The sequence below is a fragment of the Cervus canadensis genome, chromosome 1 (genome assembly GCF_019320065.1).
Source record: "Cervus canadensis isolate Bull #8, Minnesota chromosome 1, ASM1932006v1, whole genome shotgun sequence".
NCBI classification, from domain to species: domain Eukaryota; kingdom Metazoa; phylum Chordata; class Mammalia; order Artiodactyla; family Cervidae; genus Cervus; species Cervus canadensis.
The window spans coordinates 26,050,933-26,078,549 of NC_057386.1; positions in this window are offsets into that span (position 1 = coordinate 26,050,933).

The following is a 27,617-nucleotide window of genomic DNA, read 5'->3' on the forward strand; positions in this document are numbered from 1 at the left end:
TTTTTTTTTAGCCATGCTGCTTGGCATGTGAATCTCGACCAGGGATCACACCTGTGCCCCCTGCAGTGGAAGCATGGCATCTTAACCTCTGGACCACCAGGGAGGTCCCTTCATAAAGTTATTTTTAAATGAACTATTTGAGCATATGTAGTCGGACACGACTGAACAACTTCGCTTTCACTTTTCACTTTCACGCATTGGAGAAGGAAATGGCAACCCACTCCAGTGTTCTTGTCTGGAGAATCTCAGGGATGGGGGAGCCTGATGGGCTGCCGTCTATGGGGTCGCACAGAGTCAGACACGACTGAAGGGACTTAGCAGTAGCAGCAGACTCTTCACCCCTAAACCCTTCCCTGAATATCTCCTAAGAACAAAGACATTCTGCTAGGAAACCTCGATACAGTGATGTCAGAATCAGAAGGTTTATGGTTGATCCAGAGCGCGGCTAACATTGAAGCCCTGTCAGCATCCCACCCATCGTCCTGCTGTGTAGACCAGCCCTCGAGTGGGTTTTTTCTGGTGGTTTCGGGGCCAGAGTGCCTTCTCAGTGCGGCATCCTCCGAGCCTGCGTCCAGCTGCCTCGCCCGTTGCTCAGGCTTGACCTCTGGGCACAGGCCTCTCCTCCACAGAGATGCGAGGGTTCAGAGCACTGCTGTCCAGAGGCCGGGAACTGACCCGACAGCAGCACCCTCCTGCCCCGCGGGGACCAGGCACACGAGGGGTCCCTCCCGGCTCTGCACTCACCTGCTGACTCATCCAGGAGGATGCCCCGGCTTCCTCAGGCCCCCAGGTCCTCATGAGCTTGTCATGAAGGTCAAAGGCAGGAGCCCTTTATCTGGCTCCAGGCAGATGACTTCTGCTGACTGTGGGGAGCTCGGGAAGAAGACAGGGTGAGCTGGGGCACTGGGGAGGCGCCTCCAGCCTTGATGACCCTGAGTTGACGGGCAGTGTCCCGGCACCCAGAAGCCTGCAGGTGGCACCGTGGGGCACAGAGCCACAGGAGTGCACCCTGCTTATGGCCACTTCATGTTCTGTTCTGCTTTTTTAAACGGACTTTATTTTTCAGAGTCCTTTTAGGTTTGGAGAATATTTGAGCAGAAGGTACAGACAGTTCCCATATACTTAAAAAATGGTTTTGTACTGATATAAAAGCAATCATTTCAGCCATGTTAAAGTGTGCACGCAACTCTGAACTTCCAAACATGCTTTTTTTGATCCCTAGTCGGGAAATAGGATCCCACAAGCCAGGTGACATGGCCAAAAACTTTAAAAAATGAATAAAATAAAATAACACTACTTCCAGGTGCAAACTATTAACAGTATGTATAGGATGGATAAACAACAAGGCCCTACTATATAGCATAGGAACTATATTTGATATCCTGTGACAAACCATAATGGAATAGAAATGTATATATAAAAAAACCAAAGTATACAGTTAGGTGGCTCTAGCACCTTCATGGTGTTATGTGACCGTCATCACCTCTCTTTCCAGAACATCCCTGGCATCCTCGTGGAAGCCAGAAGCCATTGGCAGTTACTCCCCGTCCTGCTTCCACCCCTGCAACCTCTGATCTATACTCTGTCTCCAGGGGTTTGCCTGTCCTGGAAGTTTCATACAAACAGCACCAGGCGACAGGTGACCTTTTATGTCTGGCTTCTTCCACCGAGTGCAACGTTTGTGAGGTTCACACACATGGTGGAAGGTGTCTGTACTTCAGTCCTTTTCACAGCTGAATGACAGACATCCCACTGTGCGGCTGGACACACATTTCTGATCACCTGCTGATGGGCGCCGGGGCTGCTTCTCCCTTCTGGGGGCTGTGAGCAGGGCTGCCGTGGACATTCATGCACAGGTGTTTTCTAACGGACACTTTTTATTTCTCCTGGATGTGCTCCAGCAAGGAAATTGCTGAGTCACGTGGCAACTCTGTATTTAGCTCTTTGAGGGACGTCCAGACCATTTTCTGCAGCAGCTGAACCACTTCACGTTCCCAGCCGCAGCACTCAAGGGTTCCAGTTTCTCCACATCTTCCATGCCGACTCCCTGGTTTTGTGATGACTGCCATTCTCACAGGGGTGAGGCAGTGCTTCAGTGTGGTTTTGGTTTGCGTTTCCTTGATGTCTAAAGCTCTGAGCATCTCTTCCTGCCCTACTGACCGTCTGTACATCTCCTCTGCAGACACGTCTGTTCAGCTTCTTTGCCCATTTCAACTGAGTTATTTGCGTTCCTATTATTGAGTTCCAAAGTAAGGGGTAATCACACATCGGAGTCTCTAAAACAGAAGGCGGGACATCTCAACTTCCATTGCCAGACACGAGTCCCTGCTGGGTGCAGGCTGCCCCTCTCCCCCATACCCAGGGAGGACAGAGCGCATCTTCCCCTGGGAGGTTCAGTTCAGTTCAGTTCAGTTGCTCAGTCGTGTCCAACTCTTTGCGACCCCATGGACTGCGGCACACAGGCTTTCCTGTCCATCACCAACTCTTGGAGCTTGCTCAAACTCATGTCCATTGAGTCGGTGATGTTATCCAACCATCTCATCCTCTCTCATCCCCTTCTCCTCCTGCCTGCAAACTTTCCCAGCATCAGAGTCTTTCCCAGTGAGTCAGTTCTTCGCAACAGGTGGCCAAAGTATTGGAATTTCAGCTCCAGCATCAGTCCTTCCCCTGGGAGGCTGCTTCCAGGAAAACCCAAGGTCTTCCACCTAATCCGGGGCTCTTGAAAGTGTTTCCCAGCCAAGAGCTGCCCTTCCTCTAAGCATCAGTGCTGCTGCCGCTTCCTCTGAACACAGAAATAGCTACAGTGGCTTCTTAAAATAGAATTACATACATGCTTTTTTCTGCCCGTCACTACACATGACTCCTGATTTCCCATTTCTCATTAGATTTCTCTTCCAGACTCCTTCCACCCGCCGAACTCCTCACCTGGGGTAGAGTGGTATCTTCCAGCACCTCGCCCCCAGCCCTCTCTACTCCCTGGTCCCCCACCCAGCAATCCCCGCTCCTCCATCCCCCCACCACCACCACCACCACAAGGAATCAGTCTTCACCTCCTGTAACTGTTCCTCTGGGGTTCAGGTCTCATCACCTCCCACCTGCACAATGGAGGCGGCTGGCCTCCCAGCCTCCCTCCCCCATTTCCAAAGCATCCTCCACCAACAGCAGGTGGCCCTTGTTCAGAGCCCTGCAGTGGCTCCTGACTGCTCAGACAGAAACCCAGGCCTCACAGGGCGGCACAGGAGACCCACCATGAGTGGCCTCCTTCGTTCACTGGTTAATTCACTCATTCATTCAGTTTTCTGAGCACCTACGGTATGCGAGGGCCTGGGACACAGGGGACAAAGGACCAGGCTTTGAGGGTCAGCAGGCTTCACAGGGTGGACCTGGGGGAGACAGCGGGGACTGAGAAGAGGAGACCAGACCCAGGGAGAAGGTGGCTTCCTGGAGGGGTGGTGCCCCCAAGTACCCCACCCACAGCAAATCACCTCCAGCTCCCAGAATGCACCTGCTGTCCCTACAAACCCACGGAAGTCCCCCCTCCCCGCCAAACTCCCCAGCCTTCAGACCTAACTGAAGTCCCCGGGAGCTGAGCCCTTGGCCCTGCCTTTGAGACACCTCCAGCCCTTTGGAGACCCCCATCCCAATGCTGATCTCATCCAGTTACTGTGTTACCTATGACTTTCTGGGAAATGAACTGCCATCCTGGTGTTCCTTCTCCTGCTGTAGGCGCAGGGGGAGTACCCCAGCCCTGCCCCCCGCCTCTGCCTCACACCCCCACCAGGGAGGAGAAGGCCGCTGCCTTCTCTCTCCAGAGTTCCACCCTCTGCAAGCCCAGGTTTCTCAGTCAGGGGACACTGGGCACAGTCTGGAGACATCCGTGGTTGCCACAGCTGGGAGGTGCCATGGACACGGGTGAGGCTGGGACGCTGCTCAGCCTCTTACAATTCGGGGCCTGGGCCTAGAGCCAGGGGGTCGAGGAAGTTTCCAATGCGGGCAGATGTCTGTCCAGGTGTGGGTAGGGTGAGGGCAGTCCTGGGTCCTGTGGGTGCTCACTGGGAGACGCAGGTGCATCCAAGGCACGGGGTGGGGGCACGTGATCGCATCCCAGCAGAGGAGCAAGAGGAGGTGGTACCCCGCTTGCCTTCTGTCTGGCCCAGGCAGGCCTGCCCAGGGCAACCCTGTGCGGCTTCCTGCCCTCCGCTCCCGTCCACGCAGGGAGCCCCTGAGATGCTGGTGTAAACCAGGCCCCCACCCGGACCCACACGTTCTCTGGATCTGCACAGGCCTCACGTGTGCAGGGCCAGGTCCCTGGGCTTTTTCAGCTGAAGCTTTAGGGCCCCGCTTTGACCCTGAGAACCCACCCCCCATCACACTCTTGTGCAGGTCTTCCAACCCTGGCATGTGAGCACGAAGGTACAGTTAAATCTGATTTCCAAAAGAAAAGGGATTCCCTGCCCCCTGAGAGCTGGGAACAGTTCAGATTAGTTACACAACTTGTTGCCTTTTTTAGTGGCCCATGACACCCTGAGGGGTGGGTCTGTGTGGGGGTCTGAATCACCCCACCTCAGCAAAGTCCAGCAGAGGCCTTAGCACAGGGCCATCCCAGGAGCTGTTTGTGGACCTCTGAGCACGGATGGGCTTCACAGCTGCCCACCTGGCCTTCATGTCTGTATCACTTAGGAGGAACACATTTAACTGCAAAACACCAAATTACAACCAACAGAGGCAAACAAGTGGATAGGAAGTTCTTTTATCCCCATAACACAACTAGAAACAGGCAGTTGCTAGCATAGGAATCTTGACTCCACCATCCCTAATACAATTGACCTCTCAGCCTTATGCTTTGACCTCACAGTCACAAGATGGCTGCCATAACTCTAGTCATCACACTTGGGTTCCAGGCAAGCCAAAGGTAAAGGAAAGGTTAAGGGCTGCAGTAGCTGCACCTCTTTTCATCAGGTAAGCAAACGCTTTCCCAGAAATGTCTCCAGCATACTGTCACTTTAGGACTGATGGGCCAGAACTGGGTCACACGACCAGCATGAAAAACTGGGAAATGTGATGACAAAATGATCATGACTGGCTTAGAGCATTGTATCAAAAACTAATCAAGGTTTTGTGAGCACAAAAGGAATAGGTGTTAGGAATGAGACCAATGGTGTCCGCCTCAATTTCCAGTCCTATAGTTGGGGTTGCTACTAAAAAGTCTGCTTCTCCCTCACTCTTGGTCCTCCCAGGCCTGAGGCTCTGTGGGGGTAAATCAGGGGAGAGTCCATGGCTCCTTTGCCTACACTCCCCCATCCGCCTGCAGCTCCATCCTGTGCATCTTCCCAGGAAACCTTCAGTGTATTCTCGACACCTGTCCAGGAGGCCTCTCCCAGCAGAGATCATCCAGTCACTCGGCGGAGCTCCACTGTGTCCCCAGGAGAAGGAAGGATGGTCCATGAGTCACTGCTCAGCAAAGGCTGGGTCAGTGGATTCTGCAGAATAAACAGCATTCCCAGTTACTCCATCTGAGTAACTGCCACATCTCCCCACAAATAACTGCAGGGCTCACATGTAGAATCCAGAATTCTAAAGAAACGGACCTAAAAATAGCCAGAGGCGGGAGGACATGCTCCCAAGCAGACAACACTTAGACAAATATGGGAAGCAGACAGAAGGGTTGGGGACAAGGCCAGGGTAACGACAGCGGCCAGGGGCAGGGCACCTACTGTGTGCCAGGTGCTGACCGAGGCTCATCCAGGCACCAGGGCCTCACTGGGTCCTCCAGCCAGCTTGGGAAGCTTTGTCATCTCCCTGATCCACAGACAGGACACCAGGGCTGTCGGGGTGAAGATGTGAGCTCTGTGGTCCCCCAGTTTGTCATTCCCTGGCTGTACATGAGCCCTGTGCCTCAGTATCTTCATCTATAAAATGGGATGATAGCACTACCTACCTCCTGGGCTCACTGGGAAAACTACGTATTAATATCAACACAGGTAAAATGCTCAGAACAGAGCTGGCAGGAAGTGAGCCCTTGAGCTGTGTGACCGGAGCAAATCCCTCAAGCCTTGGTTTCCGTATCGATTCAATGGTGATAGGATTTCCCTCCTCGTGTGATTGTTGAGATAGTGGTCCAGGTGACATGTGAGCACAACACTCAGTGGCTGGTTTATGAGCCTGACCAGCTCGTTCCCACCCATCGCTGTGCTGTTATCACCCACTCCACAGCTGACCCCTCCAAACCACCCTGATGATAAGCTCCAGCTCTGGGCTGACCTCACAGAAACAAAGGAAGTATTTAAACACACCTCTACGGCTGGGAGGAGGAGGACACGCACAGTGCTCACCAGGAGGTGGGCCGTCCACTTCCAGGTCCTTTCTGTGGGATGTGTATTGACTAGAAGGTAAGCATATCTGCTCACTCACACCTGGGGGTGGCCCAGGTGAGGATCTGAGGGGCAGGTTTGCAGGAAGCAGAGGGGCAGCCCTGGTTATCTCACAGGCAGGAGAACTGGGCAATGCCATGAGGTGCAGCTGAGCCCTCGGGCAGTGTCCACCTCTGTCCCCAGATCAACACCAGCTACTTGTCCTGCAGCTGCTGCAGCCCCCACCCCCATTCCCTACGCCCCACCGGGCCACGTTGCAATTGCCCTGGCCCACGTGGGGCTCAGGCTGGGTCTCCTTGGAAGCAGACTCCAAGGTGAGGGCTCCAGAGCAGTGACTACTGTGGGAGGTGACCCCCGCCCCCAGAAGCGCGGGGAGCAAGCTGAGGCGGGCAGGTATGCTGACCAGGCGCTCAGCATCGGAGCCTGAGCCCCAGGCGGCGCCAAAGCTCAGCGTCCAGGCGGATGGTGGGCCCAGTTCCTGACTCTGCAGCCTTTTGGAGGCTCACCCTGGGCTGGTTGCCGAGCCTCCTCCGCTAGAAGGTGAGCTCGGCCTGGGAGAGCAGACGTGAGGACTGCAGGTGGAACCCGGGCGTCAACAGCGCTTTGGAAAGTGAGGGAGGGAGTCATAGCCAGGGGAGCAGCGCCACCTGGTGGACAGCTGGAGAATGACCGGCACTGGCCGCCGGTTGGCGGTGGCGGGTCGGGGGACGGCCCCCAGAATCCTCGCCTCGCCCTGGTCACCAACACTCTCTGGTTGGTTCCTCTTTACCTTCTTCCTGACGAGGCTTCCTGGGGTTCCGCCCCTCGCGGGCACCACCCAAGGTCCCAGTCTGGGTAGGCCCTTCAGGTTCCGGGTGCCTCTGACCAGTGGGCCGCAGGCAGCCGTCTCCCCACCTCAGTGCTGACGACCAGCAGGCGTGTCACTGACGGATACGGAGGCAGCCTCGTGCCTTCTTTCCCTTGCCAGCCCGGCGATGCCCGGGGTCCTGCCCGCTTTCACTCCCGGAGGCCCGGTATGGAGAATCAGTCACAGGCAGGTCAGCAAACCTGTAAATAGCCAGCAAGTGGATATAGCATCTCTGGGACTGCTGGGCTCGTGTTGTAGTCCTTAACCCTCAATCTGGACTTGGTTCTGGTCCCTTTCAGGAATCCCCAGGCCTGGGAAGCCAGGGTGCTGGAAGAAACCTTCAGTATCCTCTGTCCTGTCATGCAGGCAGGTGGCCCCTATCCTCTGGGGTCGCTGACTGACTGTGACCGGGAACGATGGTGACCATGGCCTTCCAAGCGTCTCTGTGTCCCCTCTTCCCCTTCTGAGGACCCCAGTCATTGGATTCATGCCTAAATCCACGGTGATTTCACCTTGAGATCCTTACCTAATTACAGCTGCAAAGACCCTGTTTCCACAGGAGGTCACATCTGGGGGACCAGGGAACATGAATTTGGGGGAGTGGGCACTGCTCAACCTCCACAGCCAGGATCATCTCCCAACCCCCCACCTCTTCCCAGTTTCCCTCCCTCTCCAGAGCCAACCTTTAGCCTGCCCTTCTTCTTGGCTCCCTCTTACTTTTGCCCCCTGCCCACTCAGGCTTTTCTTCCCTCCTACCAGTCACCCTCAGCCTCATTCTCTGCCTCTTCTGTTGGCAGTGGTACCCTCCTCCCCACCCCCACAGTGGACCAGAGTCAAGGGGCCCTCGGCACCGTTCACGCCTCCTTCTCTGCCTCCTTGGACAGAGGCAGGAAGCTGAGACCCTGCTCCTGATCCCGTGCAGCTAGGTTCCAGATTAGAAATTGCCCCGACCGTACAATGCACTGACCCCCGAGACCAGGAAGGATAGTAAGGAAGGGGGTCCTTCCTGCCTTAGGGTGGGGGTATTTGCTGCTGCTGCTGCTTCTGCCCAGTCTCCAGGGTCCAGGCTTGTGAGTGTTGGGGGGCTGCTGTAGTGGCAAGAGGGTTCCTGGTTTCCCACTGTCCGGGTCATAGCAGAACTGGACAGTTCATTCTGGAGTCTGACTCTGTAAGCCAGGTGACAATTTAACAATTCAGTTCTAATTGCTGCGTTAGTTAGGACAGGTGAGGCTGTGCTGTGATAGCAGGCAGCCCTGAGATCTCAGTGACTTTTAAGCCTTAAGAGAATAAAGATTGTTGTAAGACCAGAAACTATAAAACTCCTAGAGGAGAACATAGGCAAAACACTCTCCGACATAAATCACAGCAAGATCCTCTATGACCCACCTCCCAGAATATTGGAAATAAAAGCAAAAATAAACAAATGGGACCTAATGAAACTTAAAAGCTTTTGCACAACAAGGGAAACTATAAGCAAGGTGAAAAGACAGCCTTCAGAATGGGAGAAAATAATAGCAAATGAAGAAACAGACAAAGGATTAATCTCAAAAATATACAAGCAACTCCTGAGCTCAATTCCAGAAAAATAAATGACCCAATCAAAAAATGGGCCAAAGAACTAAACAGACATTTCTCCAAAGAAGACATACAGATGGCTAACAAACACATGAAAAGATGCTCAACATCACTCATTATCAGAGAAATGCAAATAAAAACCACAATGAGGTACCATTACACACCAGTCAGGATGGCTGCTATCCAAAAGTCTACAAGCAATAAATGCTGGAGAGGGTGTGGAGAAAAGGGAACCCTCTTACACTATTTGGTGGGAATGCAAACTAATACAGCCACTATGGAGAACAGTGTGGAGATTTCTTAAAAAACTGGAATAGAACTGCCATCTTACCCAGCAATCCCACTCCTGGGCATACACACCAAGGAAACCAGATCTGAAAGAGACACGTGTACCCCAATGTTCATCGCAGCACTGTTTATAATAGCCAGGACATGGATGCAACCTAGATGCCCATCAGCAGACGAATGGATAAGGAAGCTGTGGTACATATACACCATGGAATATTACTCAGCCATTAAAAAGAATTCATTTGAATCAGTTCTAATGAGATGGATGAAACTGGAGCCCATTATACAGAGTGAAGTAAGCCAAAAAGATAAAGACCAATACAGTATGCTAACGCATATATATGGAATTTAAAAAGATGGTAACGATAACCCTATATGCAAAATAGAAAAAGAGACACAGATGTACAGAACAGACTTTTAGACTCTGTGAGAGAAGGCGAGGGTGGGATGTTCAGAGAGAACAGCATTGAAACAAGTATACTATCAAGGGTGAAACAGATCACCAGCCCAGATTGGATGCATGAGACAAGTGCTCAGGGCTGGTGCACTGGGAAGACCCAGAGGGATGGGATGGAAAGGGAGGCGGGAGGGGGATCGGGATGGGGAACACATGTAAATCCATGGCTGATTCATGTCAATGTATGGCAAAAACCACCACAATATTGTAAAGTAATTACCCTCCAACTAATAAAAATAAATGGAAAAATAAATAAAGAAAGAATAAAGATTGAGCAATGACTTTTTTTTTTCTTTTTTTTTTTGCTGTACCGTGAGGCACGTAGGATCTTCATTTCCTGACCAGGGATCAAACCCTCACCTCTTGCAATGAAAGCATGGAATCTTTGCCACTGGACTGCTTGGGAAGTCCTGAACAATGACTTTTTAAATACATCATCAAGTCATGGTCAATCAGAGAAAGAATTGATGAGTTGGGCCTCACTGAAATTTAAAACCTCTGCTCTGTCAAAGGCACTGTCAAGAGGATGAGACAGGCAGAAAGTAGGAAAAGGAGATGACTTCTCACTCAGGCTTCACGTCTGACCTGAGGGGCTGAGAGACACCACTCATCAGAGTCATCTCGGGGCCTAGGCTGATGAGGTTCTGTCCTGGTGATGGTGGGCAGCTCTGGGCAGAGGGAGAAGGGAACTGCAATCCTGTTCTTGAAGCTGCTTCCTGAAGGTGGTGTCCTCACTTCTGTTCATGTTTCATTGACCAGAGCCAGTCTCCTGCTACCTTGACATCAAAGCAAGCGGGGCGTCCATGCCACCTCGCCTGGTGCTGGGAGTAAGCCGGACCCCTGTGATGGCCACACCCACAGTCTGCAAGTCCACATGGAACACTGCCTCATGCACACTCGTGCACTCACACACACACAGACAACACACACACAACTCCTTGGCACACCCAACTTGTTTGATCGGTTGATCAGCTGATCCTCAGGTGTTGCGAGAAAGGACCCTCGGTTTGAGGAGGGAATCATTTCCTAAGCAGTTGATCAAACATTTACTGAGAAATGGCTCTGCTTGCAGAGCCAGATTGAGGCCCCGGCAGCCAAGCTTGTGTCTCTGGACCTCCTCCTGGCTCTAGCAAATGCTAGGAAGTGGTCAGCATCAGTCTTTGTGACCAGATCCGCACAGTGTAGTGACATACAGTTAAATTCACTGGTTTTTAGTGTATGCGTCTATCTTGTGTGCTGTGTTTAGTTGCTCAGTTGTGTCTGACTCTGCAACCCCATGGACTGTAGCCCGCCAGGCTCCTCTGACCATGGGGTTTCTCCAGCCAAGAATACTGGAGTGGGTTGCCATGCCCTTCTCTGGGGGAACTTCCCAACCCAGGGATCGAACCTGGGTCTCCTGCATTACAGATTGGCCTTCCCCCATGCCCAGGCCCTGTCTCGTTCTCTGTCCCTGCCATCTCCATGCTCCCAGAACATCATGTAAATAGAATCACACAGTCTCCAGCCTCGAGATCTGGCGCCTTCCACCCGGCATAGTGCATTCCAGGCTCATGGACAGCTCTGTCTGCACTGCAGTTCATTCCTTTTTATTGCTGAATAATATTTCATTGTATGGATGTGTCACGTTTGGCGTATCCATTCACCAGTTGATGAACATTTGGGTTGTTTTCAGTTTGGGGCAATTATGAATAAAACTGCCACGAGCATATGTGCGGACATATGTTTTCATTTCTCTCGGGTAAACACCTAGGAGTGGAAAGGCTGGATCGTATGGGGAGTATATATTTAACTGTATAAGGAGCTGCCAGACTGTTCTCCAGAGTGACTGCACATTTCACGTTCCCGCAGCCACGTGCGAGCGCCCCCGCTATCCAAGCCCTGGATCCTCACCGGAACTTGGTGTTACCCGTTTTCCCTTGTGGCCGTGTTGGAAACTGTGATAGGCATGGTTCCCACTGAACCTCTTCTTTGGGAAGCCATCTACTCGGACCTTTGCTCGTCTCGGCTGGGTTATTTGTCTTCTCACCCAGTTGGGAGGGTTCTGACTTCGTCTAGGAGAGCAGAGCGTGCAGAGGGGTCAGAGCAGGGTCACTCTGGGCAGGAGGGGAGGAGAGCTGTCTGCCACCAACACCTTTTGTCACTCACCTCTTACCCACCCCCCCCTTGCTGTTCGTCTTTCACACCAGTACCCAGGCTCACCGGGCCTTTCCAACGTGAAGAGCTGTCCAGGCTTCTTTAGCCTTGGCTAAACCCCTTCTCTCGGCCCAGCATCCAAGCCCCAGCCTGCCCAGTCCTGGGGACAGCCCTGGTCGCTCTCCCCGCTCCCATCACCACCTGTGACCTGACAGCCCCTCGGGCTGGAGCCCATGATGCTCCAGCACAGCAGCCCCGCCGCAGGGCCTTTGAACTTGCTGTTCCCTCTGCTTGCCTGTCCCTCCTTCCTCAGGCCACCGCTGGCAGCCCTGTCCCCATCACCCCCATCATGCTGGGCCCTCATCAGCTGACTTGGTCTGTTCACCTCTTGTTGGACTGAAGATGCCCAGGAGAGAACCTGGGATCGCTGAGTCCCCAGGGCCTGATGCAGAGTCAGCCCTCAATACACACACGCTGAATGAATATGTGAAATAGTGGGTGAGATTGCCTTTCACAATGTGCTATGTCCACAGAGGAAACTGCGGTTCAGAAGGGGAGGGGTGACCACGACGGCCGCAATCAGACACCTGGGCGGCTGCCTGTCCACACCGCCTCTGGTCAGGAACCCAGAGACACATCATGCGCACCTGCTGCCCACATGTCACGACGGGTACACACTCACAGCCTCACGCAGACATTCCGTTCACCCACCCGTACACATGGGCACACAAACCACGCATGCCTGCCTCCCAAGCACAGGCCCGGGTGACTGACAGCCCAGGACTTCACGGGCTTCCGTCACCATGACAACGGACAGCGCCAGCTTGGGTGTGAACAGTAGCCAGGAAGGACTTGAGCAGTGCATGTCAGGGCTGTGGCAATGGTCCCAGGCTCCCCACAGACCCCTGGTGCCAGCCCTTCCTGGGGACAAGGTGGCGTCTCAGACGTGTGGAAACTGCACTTGTTCATCTACTTCCAGGGCAAGACGCCCACCCCCCAGGGTCTGTGCCAGGTGCAGCGTGGACCCAGCACTTCACACGTGTGCACTCCCTGACTCCTCACCATCCTCCAGATGAGCACTGCCAGGGAGCCCATGCCACAGGTGATGAGCTGAGGCTCAGAGAGGGAAAGTCTCTTGCTCAGGGCCACATAGCAGCTAGCCAGCAGAGCTGAAAGCTGGACCACTGCCGTGGGCTCCGTCTCAGCCAGCACAGATTCTCCAGTAGTGAGCAGCTGGCCACCCTCTGCAAGGTAGTGAGACCCCCATTATGAGTGGTGTTCAAACAGAAGTTGTCAGAGCTGCTATGGAAAAGGATTAGGCACTGGGGGCAAGGGCCTCTCATTAGTCTTTGAGTTGCAAGATGACAAGTTATTTGGTGAGCATAACTGGAAAGAAACCAGCTTCAGGAATAGCTGGATCCAGCTCTTCAACTTCAAGGAGCCTTCTGGGTTTCCCTCTCTGCTGTTTACTTTATTCTCAGACCAGCTTTCCCTGGTCTGGGTGGTCCTTAGAGCTCCAGATTTATACCATACAAACTTAGCAGTCCCAAGAGCAAACCCAGTAAACATTTGTCAAGTGTATGCTAAAGCACGAACAGGGTAGGGGTTTGAGTCCCAGAGAGTCCCAGCCCGGCTTCTGGGAGAGAAGCCCAGGTACCCGTGTCCGCTTGGACACAGCACAAGGCCTGTTTCTCTGTGTGGGAAGGACAGCGACTCTGAAATGTCAGGTGGTGGACTGGTGTTGACTGTGTGGAAATCTCACAGCAGCCTAGGAAGGCTGTCACAGTCTCCATCACCTGGAAGGGAATCTGAGCCAACAAGAAGTGAGGTGCCGAGCCTGAGGCAAGGCTGGAGCCTCAGGGCCACTCAGCCAGCCAGAGTCGGGTGTCCACCTCCCACAGGGGCAGGATCACTGTCCCAAAGCCCACATCCCTCCAGGGGTGCCCAGGGCCACTCTGCCAGGCCGCCCTGGGGATACTTCGGATGGAGCCTTGGGGAGCTGAAGGTCCCAGTGGCTGGGAGCTGTGTCTGGTCTCAACTTCCCATCTGTAGAATGGGCAGGTCACTCCATTCATGAGTGTGGCTCTCGTGTTGTGCTGGACAGCAGTAGCGTAAACCTGAGCTGTGGCTGTTGTGACTGGGAACCACAGAAAACATTTTTTATCTCCTTTAATTAGTGGCTGCTGACACCGCTCTCAGCAGCAGCTTCCAGGGCTCCAGACGTCAGACTCAGGTTCTCCTCCTAGTTCTGTCTGCGCTTTATCCACCCCTTCCCCACCCCCCTAGGCAGGCCACTGGGCATTTCCTTCCCCAGGCAGTTTTGCTGGTGTCTCTGCCAGCCAGGAAGAGGTGGTCACCAGTGCTGGCCCGCAGCCCCGCCAGGCAAGGTGGCCGCACTCAGAGTGGCCTCGACACCTTCTCCTCCCTGGAGGGGACACCTGCTGAGATCCAGCTTCCTGCCAGGCAGCTGGAGGCGGGCTCAGCACAAGACTGAAGTCGGTTTAAGGACAGGAAGGAAGCAGGCCGTTTCTGGCACACCTGGGTTTCCCTCAAGGTGTGTACCAGATGCACATACCTGCTCTGCACGGGAGTGCTACACACCTGTGCCCCACACCCCAGCATGTGCACACACACGCACACACATGGATGGACTCGGCCCTGCACTGGGGGCTTCCCCCTCCCCCAGAGCCCCCAGCAAGCTTCGGGGTGTCGAGGTCCTGTAGCCTCTGGTCCGCCTCCTCCAGGATGACCTCAGTGGAGCACAAGAAGCCGCAGACACAGGCGGACAGTCCCGGAGACGGCACAGGTGGACAGCTCCACGGTCCATCACACGACGAGACCCTGGCCCCTCCCCTCCCACCACAGCCGGAGAAGGGAGGCAGGCCACCCAGGTGTGGGGGCTCCATCGGGCAGGAGAGGAGACTGGGTCCCAGCAGGTGGCTCCCGGCCCAGCCCGCCCTGCTGGCTTGGTCACCTCCCCACCCAAGCGTCCAGGCTGTGCCTCCGCCCTGCACGCTCCCAGCAGCAGGGCCTCCAGTCTCCACCGGAAGAGCTTATCACCGATGACTTTCCAGACAGAAATCGATAGAAAACGTTTTATCTCCTTCCCCAGGGGCAGGCCGGCCTGAGAGCAGAGCCGGCTCCCGTTACTATGGCGACGCTCCTGGCCCCCTCCCTCACTTCCCACTCCCTTCCCCCTTCCCTGCCCCCTCTTCCACTTCCCCCGCTGGTGCCTCCTGTCCCCTGTCCCCTTCCCACAGAGCTGGCCTTGCTGCCTGGTGGCTGCACACAGCCTGGTGGCTGCAGAATTGCCATTCTGTGGGCCTGAGAGGGATGGCCTGAGGGCCCTCGGGTCCAGCCACCCTTGACCTTGGGGCCCTCTGCTTCCACGCCAAAGTGCAGCTCTTGAAGCCAGCTTGGCCCCATCCCTGTGCCAGGCGCTGGCCTCCGTGTCTGTGACACTTCTCTGATCACTAAGCTTAGTTTACCCTCTGCATGATCAGACGGGGGACAGTGTGTCCCTACAGAGTACTGTGGGCACCCCAGAGCCTGGACCTGTAAAGCAGGGAGCACAGGCGTGGTCAAGAAACACCAACCATGGCAGACAGGCCTCAATCTGCACACCCATAGAATGGGTACATGAGAGATCATATAGTTGTGAGGTCTAAGTGGGAGATGGGGGAAACCGTCCGGCTCTCTGCCCAACATGTTCTAAACAGTGCATCCTCTGGAAGGACCATCGTCCAGGCCCTGCTGACCACCAGGTGTGGGGCGGGAGGAGGTGGGAGGGACAGATGTGCCCTGCCCTCCACGAAGGCTCCCGGGTCGCCGCCTCCTTGTGGCCCGCCCTGGAGAGTGATGCCCCACCGGGTCCATGTAACTGGTGCCCTCCTTCCACCCACAGGGCCGCATAGGTTTTCTTCCTACCTGCAGGCTGGGGGCTTACTCCCTGCTTCCTCCTGGACTGCCCAGCCCTGTGCGGTCAGCCACGCCCCAAACCTTCAGGACGGGAGGCGATACATACAGACCAGAGACTGGAGCCAGACCGGGGGTGGGGAGTGTCTCAGCCCCGCTGCCCAGGGGCGCTCCTGTGATTGCTGGATAATAGCCCCAAAGATACCCACACTCCAGCCCCGAACCTGTGTGTGTGACAGCAGAGGGCAGAAGGGACCCTGCACGTGTGACCAAGGGAAGGTCCTCAGATGCAGGAGGGTCCTGCCTTAGCTGGGTGTGCCTTGAATGTCATCACAAGTGTCTTTTCAGAAAGAAACTGGGGAGAACCAACACATGCAGGAGGAGGGACGATGATGGAGGCAGGGAGGTGGGGGTGGGGGCATGGGCCGAGGGAGGCAGGCAGTCCCAGAACCTGATGGGAGACACAGCCATCCCCTGGAGCAGCGGAAGCTGGCACCCTGACATCAGCCCGGCGGTGCTGAGCTGGACTGCTGACCTCCAGGACTGTGGGAGTCCATGTATGCAGTCCTAGGGCGGCAGGTCAGTGGCCATGGGTCACGCCAGCTACGGGAGAGGCACACAGTCGCCCGGTTTGCCTGCATTTGCGTGAACTGACACACTCCTCCACCCTCCCTGCGCTCCTGGGAGGATTACATGAGTTGGTAGGTGCAAAGAGCTTAAAAAAGCAAGAAGTATTGTTTTTAAGAGGATTGTGCAAAAAATGGTCTGCCCAACCCTGAGGAGGACAGCAGTCCTGCCCTCAGGTAACTCACCACCCAGAACCAGAGAGACTTGCAAAGGGTAGTGATCACAGGACAACTGAGGCGGCCGGCAGGGGGTCTGGGAGGGCTTCCTGGAGGAGCCCACTCTTGATCTGAGCCTGGAAGGGTGTGGAGGGAGCAGCCAGACAGGACAAAGAGGGAAGGGCATCTCTGGCAGAGGTAACAGCAGGGGGGACACTCGGAAAATAGGGAGATGAGGCCATGGAGGGACCTGTAAGGCATCCAGGAGGGATGAGCAGGGAAGGATGTGAATGGGTCAGCCCTGGGATGTGGGGGGCCTTGCAAGCCAGGGACAGACACAGCGGAAGGAAGAGGGCCACTGCAAGGAGGGTGGATGGGGTGTTGAAACAGGACACAAGTTACAGAGGCTGTGAGCCCGGGGTGAGCAGTGGGTGGAACTGACAGGATTTCACGACCACCTGAACGAGGCGGGTGAGCAGGGATGGGTCGGGGGAGCTTGGGGCAACTTGCCCGGACGACCGCCATTACTTCTAATGCCAGAGCCAAGCCCACCACGCACACAGCCGGGGACATGCCAAGGGGTGAGGGGGGCTCATCTCAGTCTCAGTTCTCACAACCCTGACACTGTGATTGTCCACACCGTGCAGTGGGGTGGGGAGGGGAGACGGAGCCCAGACATGGGGCAGGGGTGCAAGGGGGCCAGGGCCTGGGGGGTGGAATAGCTTTTATGTAAACTAGACAAAAAAGGGTTCAAGGACTGCTTTTGTAATAGTTTTTTATTACCAGAAAGAAAGAAGGGAGAGAGGGAAGGAGGAAGAAAGAAAGAAGGACTCCCTGGTGTTCCAGTAGTTAAGAGTCCGCCTTCCAGCACAGAGAAATGGGTTCGATCCCTGGTCGGGGAACGAAGATCCCATGTGCCACAGGGCAACTAAGCCCAAGCACTGCACCTACTGAGCCTGTGCACTCTATAGAGCCCAGGCTCTGCAATGAGAGACGCCCACACACCACAGCTAGAGAAGCCCGCATGCCTCAATGAAGACCCAGTGCAGCCAAAATTAAGTAAATAAATAAAACCATCTTTTAAAAAAGAAGGAAAGGCGGGAGGGAGAGAAGGGGGAAGAAGGAAGGAAGAAAGAAAAAATAGATGTTCTATTAGCAGCAAAGCACGAAGACCCTGATGCTGGGAAAGACTGAAGGGAAATGGAGAACAGGGCAGCAGGGGACGAGATGGTTGGATGGCATCACCAATTCAATGGACATGAACTGAGCAAACTCTGGGAGATGGTGAAGGACAAGGAAGCCTGGTGTGCTGCAGTCATGGGATCGCAAAGAGTTGGATAAGATTTAGTGACTGAATAACAACAACAAGCACTTTTATTTTCACCACTGTTAATAAACAAAAAATCTGCAGAGCCTGAAAGTAGGACAATTCTGACTCTCTGTTTAGGAAAGACCTGTGGGCTCCATCACCCTTAGGATGGTGCACACACAGTGAGAGCTTCCAGCTGGAGGCAGCTCTGTGACCAGGAGCTCAGCTGCTTTGGTGAGGTTTTATTTCTCCAGCTGACAATGGTGGATGCTGCGGTGATCACTGAATGCTTCTTGGACCTTCTTGACGATCCTAAACATTTTTACAGTTTAGCACAGGAGTCACTGATGCTCCCCAGCTGTCCACTAAAGTGGGTCTGAGGTCCCAGGCCGTACTCATCCGATGACAGGACCACGGTCCTTGCAGCCAACCTGAGTCCCTTTCACCACATGCTCCTTGTCTACACAGCCCTGAGGAGGGGGGCTCCCCCCCCTTCTGAGCCAGTGCACAGCCCTCGTTGAACAGTTCTCACTGTGGGAAGGTCCTGCCTCATGAAGAGTTCTTCCACCCACTGGAAATCAGTGTGCATATGAGTACAGATGGCCAGGGAAGCCCTTCAGATCTTTGAGGACGTCAGGCCCTGCCTTCCTCACCCCAATTTTTCTTTCTCCAGGCAAAGCAGCCTCAGTTCTCTCAAAGACAAGTGACAGAAGAGAAACTTAGGCTGTTTATGCAGACAGGTAAACTATATTGGCTTCAGGTGTATCACAAGCTTCAGGCATAGCTGGATCCAGGTGCCCAGCTGATATCTCTGTGTGTGTTTCGACACTGTTCTACATGTTGGCTTTATCCTCAGGCCCACAGCCAGCCAACTTCCCATCCCCTGGAGGTTCTAGCGAGGCTTGTTGCTCCCTGCAAAACCATCAGCAGGCTTGGGTCATGTGGCCATCCCTGAACCAGCCACTGTGGCCAGGGAAACAGAGCACTCTGATTGGTTAAACCGGAATCACAGGAGCATCAATGCATCCAGGAGGCAGTGTCAGCCCGGGCTGAACCACGTGGGCACAAAGTGGGAAGGAATGCTCCCCCCGGGAAATCAAGGTGTTATTACCACCAAGAGACAAGGTGTGTGAGTTAAGACTGAGGTTCTGTCACAGAGATCCACAGCGGCTGAGCCAAGGTGGAACTTTATCTTCCCTGACGTTCCTTAGATGCGATCAGTCCTGGGCTGATGCAACTCATTCTGACAGCAGGCCCCAGCAGCTGAGTATTATCCACATTGGATGTAAAAGCTGTGAAAACATGACCACATTTGCTGCTGCTGTCCTGGCCACTTATAAACTCAGTTCCCACTCAAACATCCGCCCTGCTCAGCAGGTCTCCTCGCCTCTGCCCTCAGGATCTTTTCTGTCCGAGTCACACATGCAAGTTGATGACAAAGGAAGTCTTCACATCTTGCTGAAGCTGTAGAATGTGCTGAACTTGCTGGGAGATGATGTTGGAGAACTCAGGGATCCCACAGACAGTCGCTGACAAGCTGAGGCTCTTTCTGGCTCCACCGGCAACGTCTGAAGAATGAGAACACCCAGCATGAAGGACAACACGGTACTCCAGAGAGTGAATTGAATGTCACAGAACTCAGAGGCACGGGGTGAACCGGGCGCTTTGAGTAGTTAGTGCTCAAAGGGCCAAAGAAAGACCACTGGGCATTTCTGTGGGAAAACCATTCCTCCTCCAATGAACTTTTCCTCATTCTGAGAATTAGTACGTTAATCTAAGAATTAGCAAATTAACCTAAATTTTGTTTGCTGGAAGATAAAATGTAGGTATTTTCATAGCTTCAACTTCATTTTCTTCAAAACCCAACTGAACAGTTTTCTTCAGTTACTAAGAAATGCTCATTCCCAGTGGCAGGGGATTTGCGGTCAAAGTGGTTTTTTTCTTCAGCTCATGAGGCCCCCAGCACGGGTCCAGACTCTGGGTACCGTGATGGTGGGGCCCACATTGGGTCATTCCTGGAGAGGAGTCTGGAGTGGGCGTGGCTCCATGCCTGCTCATTAAATGGGGGAGTGAATGGGCGGGTGATGGGGCCCAGGGAGTCCTGGGCACTGGCAGAGCCTCCTAACCCTGCAGAGCCTAGCAGAGCTGTCACCTCCTCCTCACCTCTCTGCTGGAGGAGGGAGGCCCAAGGGTCTCTCCTGCCCTGCTAGCCATCAACGCCCCCAGGCAGAGGGCTGCCTCACCCCCGTCTTCCTCGTGGGGGTGGTGGAGCCTCATGGGCCTGACTCACCGGGTGGGGAGGAGTCCCAGAGCGAAGTCTCCCAAGGCCACGCCCCTTGAAGAAACGAGGGGCTCGGGGAGGCTGTGCTGTGGGTGCGGGGCAGCGTTGGGCCAGTCCCGTCTGCCTTCCACCTTGCTCCTCGGTGACTGAGGGTTTCCTGCCCTCTCCAGGCCTCTGGTTTCTCCTCTACAACACGGAGGTGAGCCTCGACCTCACAGACCCCAGTGCACAGGGCCTGGCACGTAGACGCCGGCTCCGTCCTCACCGAGGGCGGCCCGCGGCACGCCCCGCACAGGTGGAGACGATGCCAGTGTAGGCACGCCGCAGCCCTGGAGCGCGTCCTCCCTGGGGAGGTGGCGGGGCCCTCGGACACACCCGCAGCCGCTCCGCTCTGCACGCCCCCAGCCAGGTGCTGCCCCTCCCTGCTCTCGGTCTCCTGAACCATGGATGACCCGACCCGCGGAGGTGCAAGTGGAGGTAGGCCGCTGACACGCCAGTCCCTCGGGGTCTGGGCCTCTGTCTGGAGGTGGATCCCCCTTCCCTGTCTCCCAGTCCTTGGGGACCTCTCTCTCCCCTGAGACAGGACTCACTGTCTGCTTCTGACCAAGGAGAAAACCCAGGGGAAATTGGAGGCCAAGGCCACAGCTGCAGAACTGAGTCTTAAGACCCCTGGGGAGAGGGGAGGGTTTCTCAAATCCAGTGCCTTGGGGGGCAGTTCGTGATTTAAATGTGGGTGTGGTGGTGGTTAGACTCCTTAAAGTTATTTCAATTCCAAATCTTTAGACACTGCTCTACCTACCAATTAAAACAAGCTGGCAGCCTGGATCCCACCTTGGAGCTGCAAGTTCAGCACCTAAGTACTAACACTGTCTTTACTGTGTGTCCGTGTTGGGTCCACTCCTGTCTTACCTCCCACTTGCATCCCATGAAGGATGATGAGCAGCTTCTCAGCAGAAATCTCCCTGGGGGCTGGCTCTGCTGACTGACCCCTAATGGTGCCCACAGCAGTCTGAGCACTCCCCTGCTCAGAAGCCTCCCCTCTCTAAATTAGGCTACCCAGCCTAATTTAGAATGAACACTCTCCAGATCTCAGTCATGTCCTCCAGGAAGCCTTCCCTGAACTCCTCAATTAAGCCTTCCCTGAATTCCTCTGTTCATGACACTTCGTACCTGGGCTCCAGAGCGCATGTTTCACAGGTGGCTTTTACATGGCAACCCAGAACCTCACCTAGTGTCTGACCCACAGTGGGCACTCAATTAACATCCATGGGAGAGGTGAACAGACTCACCTGCTATTGACCTTGGATGAGGGATTTACCTTCTGAGCAATTCTTTGACCTGTAAAATGAGTTGTAATGAGGAAGCACTGAGAGGATGCATGGAGTGTGAGGCTGAGCACCGGCTCACAAAAATATCAGGGTCCCAATACCTGGAACCTGTGTGGCAAAAAGGTGGTGGTGGGGAGGGTCCTTATGCATGTATGCTAAGCCGCTTCACTTGTGTCTGACTCTTTGCGACCCCAGGGACTGTAGGCTGCTATGCTCCTCTGTCCATGGGATTCTCCAGACAAGAATACTGGAGTGGCTTGCCACGCCCTCCTCCAGGGGATCTTCCTGACCCAGGGATTGAACCCGCATCTTCTGTGTCTCCTGCATTGCAGGCAGATTCTTTACCCACTGAGCCACCAGGGAAGCCCTGGAGGGTCCTTGTAGATGTGATTAAATTAAGGATGCATTAAATCCAGGATGGGAGAGTCTCCTGGATTTTCCAGACAGCCTCCTGGAATCACAAGTTTGAGTAAGAGACAAGAAGGTCAGGAGAGGAAGCAGGAGATGTGGCAACAGGAGCGATGACTTCCTGTGTGTTCTGGCTCCTGAAGGGCAGGCGCTGAGGGGGCGGGACAAGCAGGTGGCCTTCAGAAGCCAGAAGAGGCAAGGGAGAATAACATTGAAACATGCATATTATCATATGTGAAATATATCGCCAGTCCAGGTTCGATGCAAAAGACAGGGTACTCAGGGCTGGTGCACTAGGATGACCCTGAGGGATGAGATGGGGAGGGAGGTGGGAGGGGGTTCAGGATGGGGAACACATGTACACCCATGGTTGATTCATGTCAATGTATGGCAAAAACCACTACAATATTGTAAAGTAATTAGCCTCCAATTAAAATAAATAAATTAATTTAAATAAAAAAGAAGAGGCAAGGGATGTTCCGCCTGGAGCCTCCAGAGCGCATCCCTTCTGACACCTTGCCTTCAGCTCGCTGATGCTGATTCTGGATATCTGCCCTCCAGAGCTGTAAAGAATAAATCAGGGTTGTCTAAGCCACTACATGTGTGGTCATTTGTCACAGGAGCCCAGAGAAACAGCCGCAGAAGGCACCTGGTGCTCTCAGAATGGCAGTGGTTAGTGCCCGGACTGCGCCATCCCCTCCTCCCTCTGGGACACCCCTCTTCTCACCTCCTTCTGAGGTCTCTACTGCCAGGCCTTCCCTGGGTTCTCCCTGGGCAGGTGAGGGCAGGGAGGGCAGGGGCCAGGAGCCCCTGGATGTACTGAAGCCCCATCCCCGTGCCTCCCCACCTGTCCCCAGCTTGTGAAGGAAAGCACTTCTAACAGAATTCACAGCCTCCAGGCTCCAGGCGTGATGCTCCACACACCTACCTCTTTTAGTCCTCAGGAACCCCAGGAAGTAGACGCTACTATTGCCTCCATTTTACAGATGAGGAAGCTGACACTCAGCAAGTTAACTTGTTTTTCCAAACCCTCCCAGCTGGGCGCAGAGCAACCAGACTTATAAATCAGGTCTGTCTCCCCCAGAACCTGTGCTGAAAACCGCAGTGTCCATCATCTGATCCTGATTCTGTCTGGCTCCTACCCTCGCCCTGGGCAGTGGGTGGCTGAGCTGGAGGGAAGGGCTCTGGGTGCAGGTCTTGCCTGTAACTTAGCTTGAAAGCCTGGACAGAAGACCTCACCGCTCTGTGCCTCAGCTCCCTGTAAACAAAAGGGGTGGGTCTGCCCCCCTCCTGGGTGGGGGGGCACTGCCAGGATCAGATGACAGGACACGCAGACAGGGGGACAGTCCACAGCATAAGGGCACCCTCCCCACCATGTGTTCTTACCTACAGGTGAGGAGGCTGAGTCCCCTGGGACCCTGAGGCCTTGATGGCCCTCCGCTCCGTCACCCACAGGACCAACAGACCCCAGAGGCTGAATCGGGGCTGGAGATCTTCTGCCTGACCTGGGTGAGTGGAGGCCTGGGGTGGGGACTGCCAGGGGGTCTGTAGGGTCACAATAGGTTCACTCACCCATTCATTCAACATCCCTCTGCCCTGGCTCTGCCAATGGCACTAGGATTGCATCCGAATTCCCCACTAGGCTCAGGTAGCCCTGAAGACACTGGTCCTCCGCAAGGCTCTAACTTCTGCCCACCACCTGTCCTCCTCCCTGTCCTCCTCCCCGCCCCCCACGCCTCCTGCCTCAGGGCCTTTGCACTTGCTCCTTCCGCTCACAGCCAGCTAAGCAGCCCCTGCCTCTCAGTTCACCGAGTGAGTAGCCCTCACTGCTCCCGGTAACGGTCTTTCTCACGTGTGTTCTGTCTCTGCCCACCAGGCCGCCAGCCTCAGGACGGCAGGGATCACTTGTCTGCTGACTCTGAGCCCACCGAGGTGCCAGTGAGTGAAGAGAGCTCTGCTCTGCGGTCTCCTAGCTTAGAGGTCGGAACGTTTCCCAGACGGGGAAGAGGAGGTCACAGGGAGGGCCGTGGTGGGTGAAGGAGGGGGCCTGGCCCCGGGACCCGGCTAGAGCTCGGAGCACCCGAGCGCCGGTGCCAGTCCACGTCTTCCGCCCGAGGTTCCGGCCCGGGCCCCGGCGTCCTTGAGGGCCCCTGGGGTCCCTCCAGCCAAACCCCCGCCCCAGGCCCGCAGCGGGCGCGGGCCGCCAGGGGGCGCTGTCGGGGCGCACGGCCCACCTGGCGCCCGGGCGGCGAGCGAGCGCGGCCAGGCGGCCGGGAACTTTTCTCCTCGCGCTCTCGCCGCCTTCTCCCCCCGCGCGCCGCCCGCCGCCCGCTCTTCCTGCGCGGAGGGGACCGCATTTCCCCGCGGCCCTGCGACGCCAGCAGGCCCGGAGGTGCGCGGCCAGGGCCTGGTCCCTGCGCCCCGGGCGCCGCCCCCGCCCGCGGCTGCGCTCGGAAGGCGAGACGCGGAGCGAGGCGCGGCCGGGCGAGAGCGCGCCGAGCAGGCCGCCCAGTCCGCCGCCCGAGCGCCGCTGCGAGGAGGGGGCGCCGCGGCCCACCCTCCTTCCTGCCTGGCCGCGGGCCGGCCGGGCCGCCGCGCCCCGACCCCTATGGCCGCCCGGGCCTCCGGGCCGCGAAGTCGCAGCGCCAGACCCCGGGCCCCCGAGTGAGCGCGCGCCGAGGTGAGCACCGGGCGCCGGGCGGGGGCGCGGGGGCCACGAAGAAGTCGCTTTGTGTGCGGGGGGCGCGAGGTCACCGGATGGCAATCTGAGGAGCTGCGGCGGGGTGGGGGCGCCCCGAGCCGCGGGACAAGGGCCGGGGCCGGTGCGAGGCGGGGGCGCGAGGACCGAGGGTCGCGCGTGCAAGGGTTGTGCGCGTGCTTGTCGCCGGGGGTCCCCCCCGAGCGCGGGGTGGGGACCGGGGCATTCGCGCCGCGCCGGGGCCGGAGGCGAGCTTTGTGAGTGCGTCCGGGTGGGGGGCGGGGAGCGACTTCTCCGGGGGACTCTGGGCCTATCGGGGCCCTGGCGTGGGAGCCGGGGCAGCGAGGTCCGTGATGGGGAGGGGCGGCGCGTGAGGCTTTCGGCGGACCCCCCATCCGTGCCCCGACGCGGGCAGGGGCGCCCGGGCCTGTGCGCAGGCCGCGCGACCGGGCAGGAAGCGGCCCGGGAGGCCGGGGAGCTCCGTCGCGGCCAGGCCCGGGGCGCAGGGGCCTTTCGGGGTGACGTCACGGTGGGGGCTCCGGCCACGCGAGTCCCAGGACGGACGGCGGCGCACCACCGGCCAGGTCCTTGGGCCGGCGCCTGGGAGACCGGAGACCCGGAGGAGGACGCGAGGGCTGGGCGCAAGGCGGCGTCGCCAAGCGCGGCGGGGGCGAGGGGGTGGCAGGACGCGGGGGTGACTTTGGAGCCTTGGTTGCTGGGGGCCGCCCAGAAGGGGCGGAGGGGAAGCGAAACACCACGCAGGCCCGAGGCCGTGGCGGCCCCAGCTTCCTGGGGCGCCCTTTTTCCCAGCGAGCTATTTCCCCTCCTGGGCTCTGGGTCGTCCTTAAATCCACACCCGAGGCCGGAGCGCGGCCCGAGTCTTGCCCCGGTCCGGGGAGCCCCCGACGGGGGCGGCGCTGGGGCTCTGGCCCTGAATGAAGAAGCTATCTGGAGTAACAATGCGCTTCTGGGGGGCTGGGGGAGGGGAGGCAGCACGCCTGAATGGCGACCCGGGCCTGGGTTTCCCAGGGTTTCCGCAGGCTCTGATCCGGGACCCACGCGGGACCCGCACGGTTCCCTCCACCCGCTCCCCCCCCGCCCCCCCCCCCCCCATTTGTCTTCCAACGCAGTGGCGTGTGGAGGATTCAAGGGCATTACATCTGGTTGCAATCCAGTTTCATGCCGCTGCTGGGCTGTTAAGACCTCGAGCTGACGTCAAAGCAGGGGAATTACTTCTTTTTATTTTATCTTTTTTTAGTTGTCTGCTGCCCTGGGAAGGGAGGCGGGGTGAGTTAGGCGAGCTCTGATGTGGAGGCGCCAGCGCCCTGGGAGCCTCGGGCTGGGGGCTCTGCTTCTCTGCCCGCACCAGATCCTCCATGCAAACCGACTCTGCCTGGGGTCAGGCCCACCCTGGGTGGGAGCGGCCCTCACTGCAGACTCAGTAGAGGCCCCTCCCGACTGACCACACGGCTGCGTTTCCAGAGGCTTCCCTGGGACGTGGCCTCGCATCTGGAAACTGGAAAGGAATCTTTTAGTTTCCCACCCCGCACCCCCACAGGAGCATCCAGGACGGAGTCCTTAGGAGCCTTTTGGGTGACCCGGAAGGAGTGGACACAGACATTGTGGTTTGGGGGAGCCCCTCACAGTCAGAAGCCTTGGTTCTAGGATTGTGTGTCTGCGGGTGATCCAGAGCGGTCTGAGTGTGACCTTCCAACAGCCAGGCGCCCCAGTGGCTTCCTAAACACAGGGAGGTCACCCACTCTGCCACTTTGGACCAGGAGGCCTGTGCAGCAGGGCCGGGGCTGATTCCTCAGGCTCTTGGGTCTGGACTGTGGGTTCCAAGCCCTCACCTATGACCTGCAGTAAGAAACACATTTCAGGTCCCAGCTCCATTCATACCCACTGTGTGTAACTGAAACGAAAGTTGAGTGAAATAGCTCTTTCCTGTTTCGTGCCCTGGTCTGATATTTTCTGTTGTAGTCTATTTGATTTTTTTTTAAATTGCATTCTGTGACCCCTGAATTGATGTCACGATCCACTAATGGGTCAAACCCAGAGTTTGAAAAAACAGGCCTAGAAAATGAGTCTGCTTTCTAGTCATTCAACAAACATGAATTGAGGCCCTGACAGTGTCTCTCTTTTTGAATTACTCAGGTGACACATGGATTTGTTCTCATTGTGAAAAATGCAAATAACCCAGAGGTATATAGGGTAGAAGTGCCCCCAGTAACCCCAGTTAACACTTTGAATGTGGTTTGCTGTTCACTTGTGCATACACGTCTCTCTCACACACACACACACACAGAGCTTCCTCTTACCCCGATCTGGACCACGCCTCCTGTTCTTCTTCTCAGCTCCCCTTTCCCTTCCTGGGGTCATGTGGGGGTCATGGAGGGGGTGCTCCAGGGCAAGGTGTTGGGTGACTCCTGGCTTTGCCACATATTGAATGGGTTATTTATCTCTGTACCTCAGTGTCCCAATCTGTACAATGAAGCTAATAACAGTTCCAGCCTCACTGGATAATGGTGAAGCTTTAATGAGTCCACGCAACCCCATGAATCTGAGAACAGTGTTTGTCCCAATAAATGCCAGCTGGCCCTGACACCGTTATTGTCACCACTGCCTTTCCATGGCCATCTGTGTTTGTACCTCATGCTTTAATAGTCACGTGGCTGTGCGTGGATGTCTCCCCCGCCCCCCAACATGTGGTTCAGCAGGCAGGACCAGGAAGAGCCCTGCAGATTGGCCACTGTTCGCATGGGAGAGGTACCTGGGCTCTCGGGCCCACCAGGTATTTCCCAGGGCCCACTATTTCGAAGTCCTGTGCTTAATACACCTACCTGCAAGGTCACAGCCCAGGGGTGGGACCCACGTGGTACGCAAAGGGACAAGTGGGAGCTCGTGTGAGGTCTTGGCGGGAAGCAGGGCCTCCCATGGAAGAGCTGGCAGGTGTGCTGGGGACGATGAGGGAAGGAGCGTCTTTGGGGGAATTGTTCCTGCGAGGAGGGGCTGATGGAGACCACATAAGTCAGTTTCAGGATGGGGGACAGGTAGCCTGAGCATGAAGTCCAGAGGTGAGAGTGTCTTCACTTGGCCGGAGGTGGAGGGCTTTGTGGAGGTGAAGCTTCATGGCTGAGGGGACTTGGAGCTCAGGTAGGTGGGGAGGGGGGCGATCCTGGCGGCGGGAGCACACCAGTGGCTCTTTGGTGGCTGCAGCAGACGGAG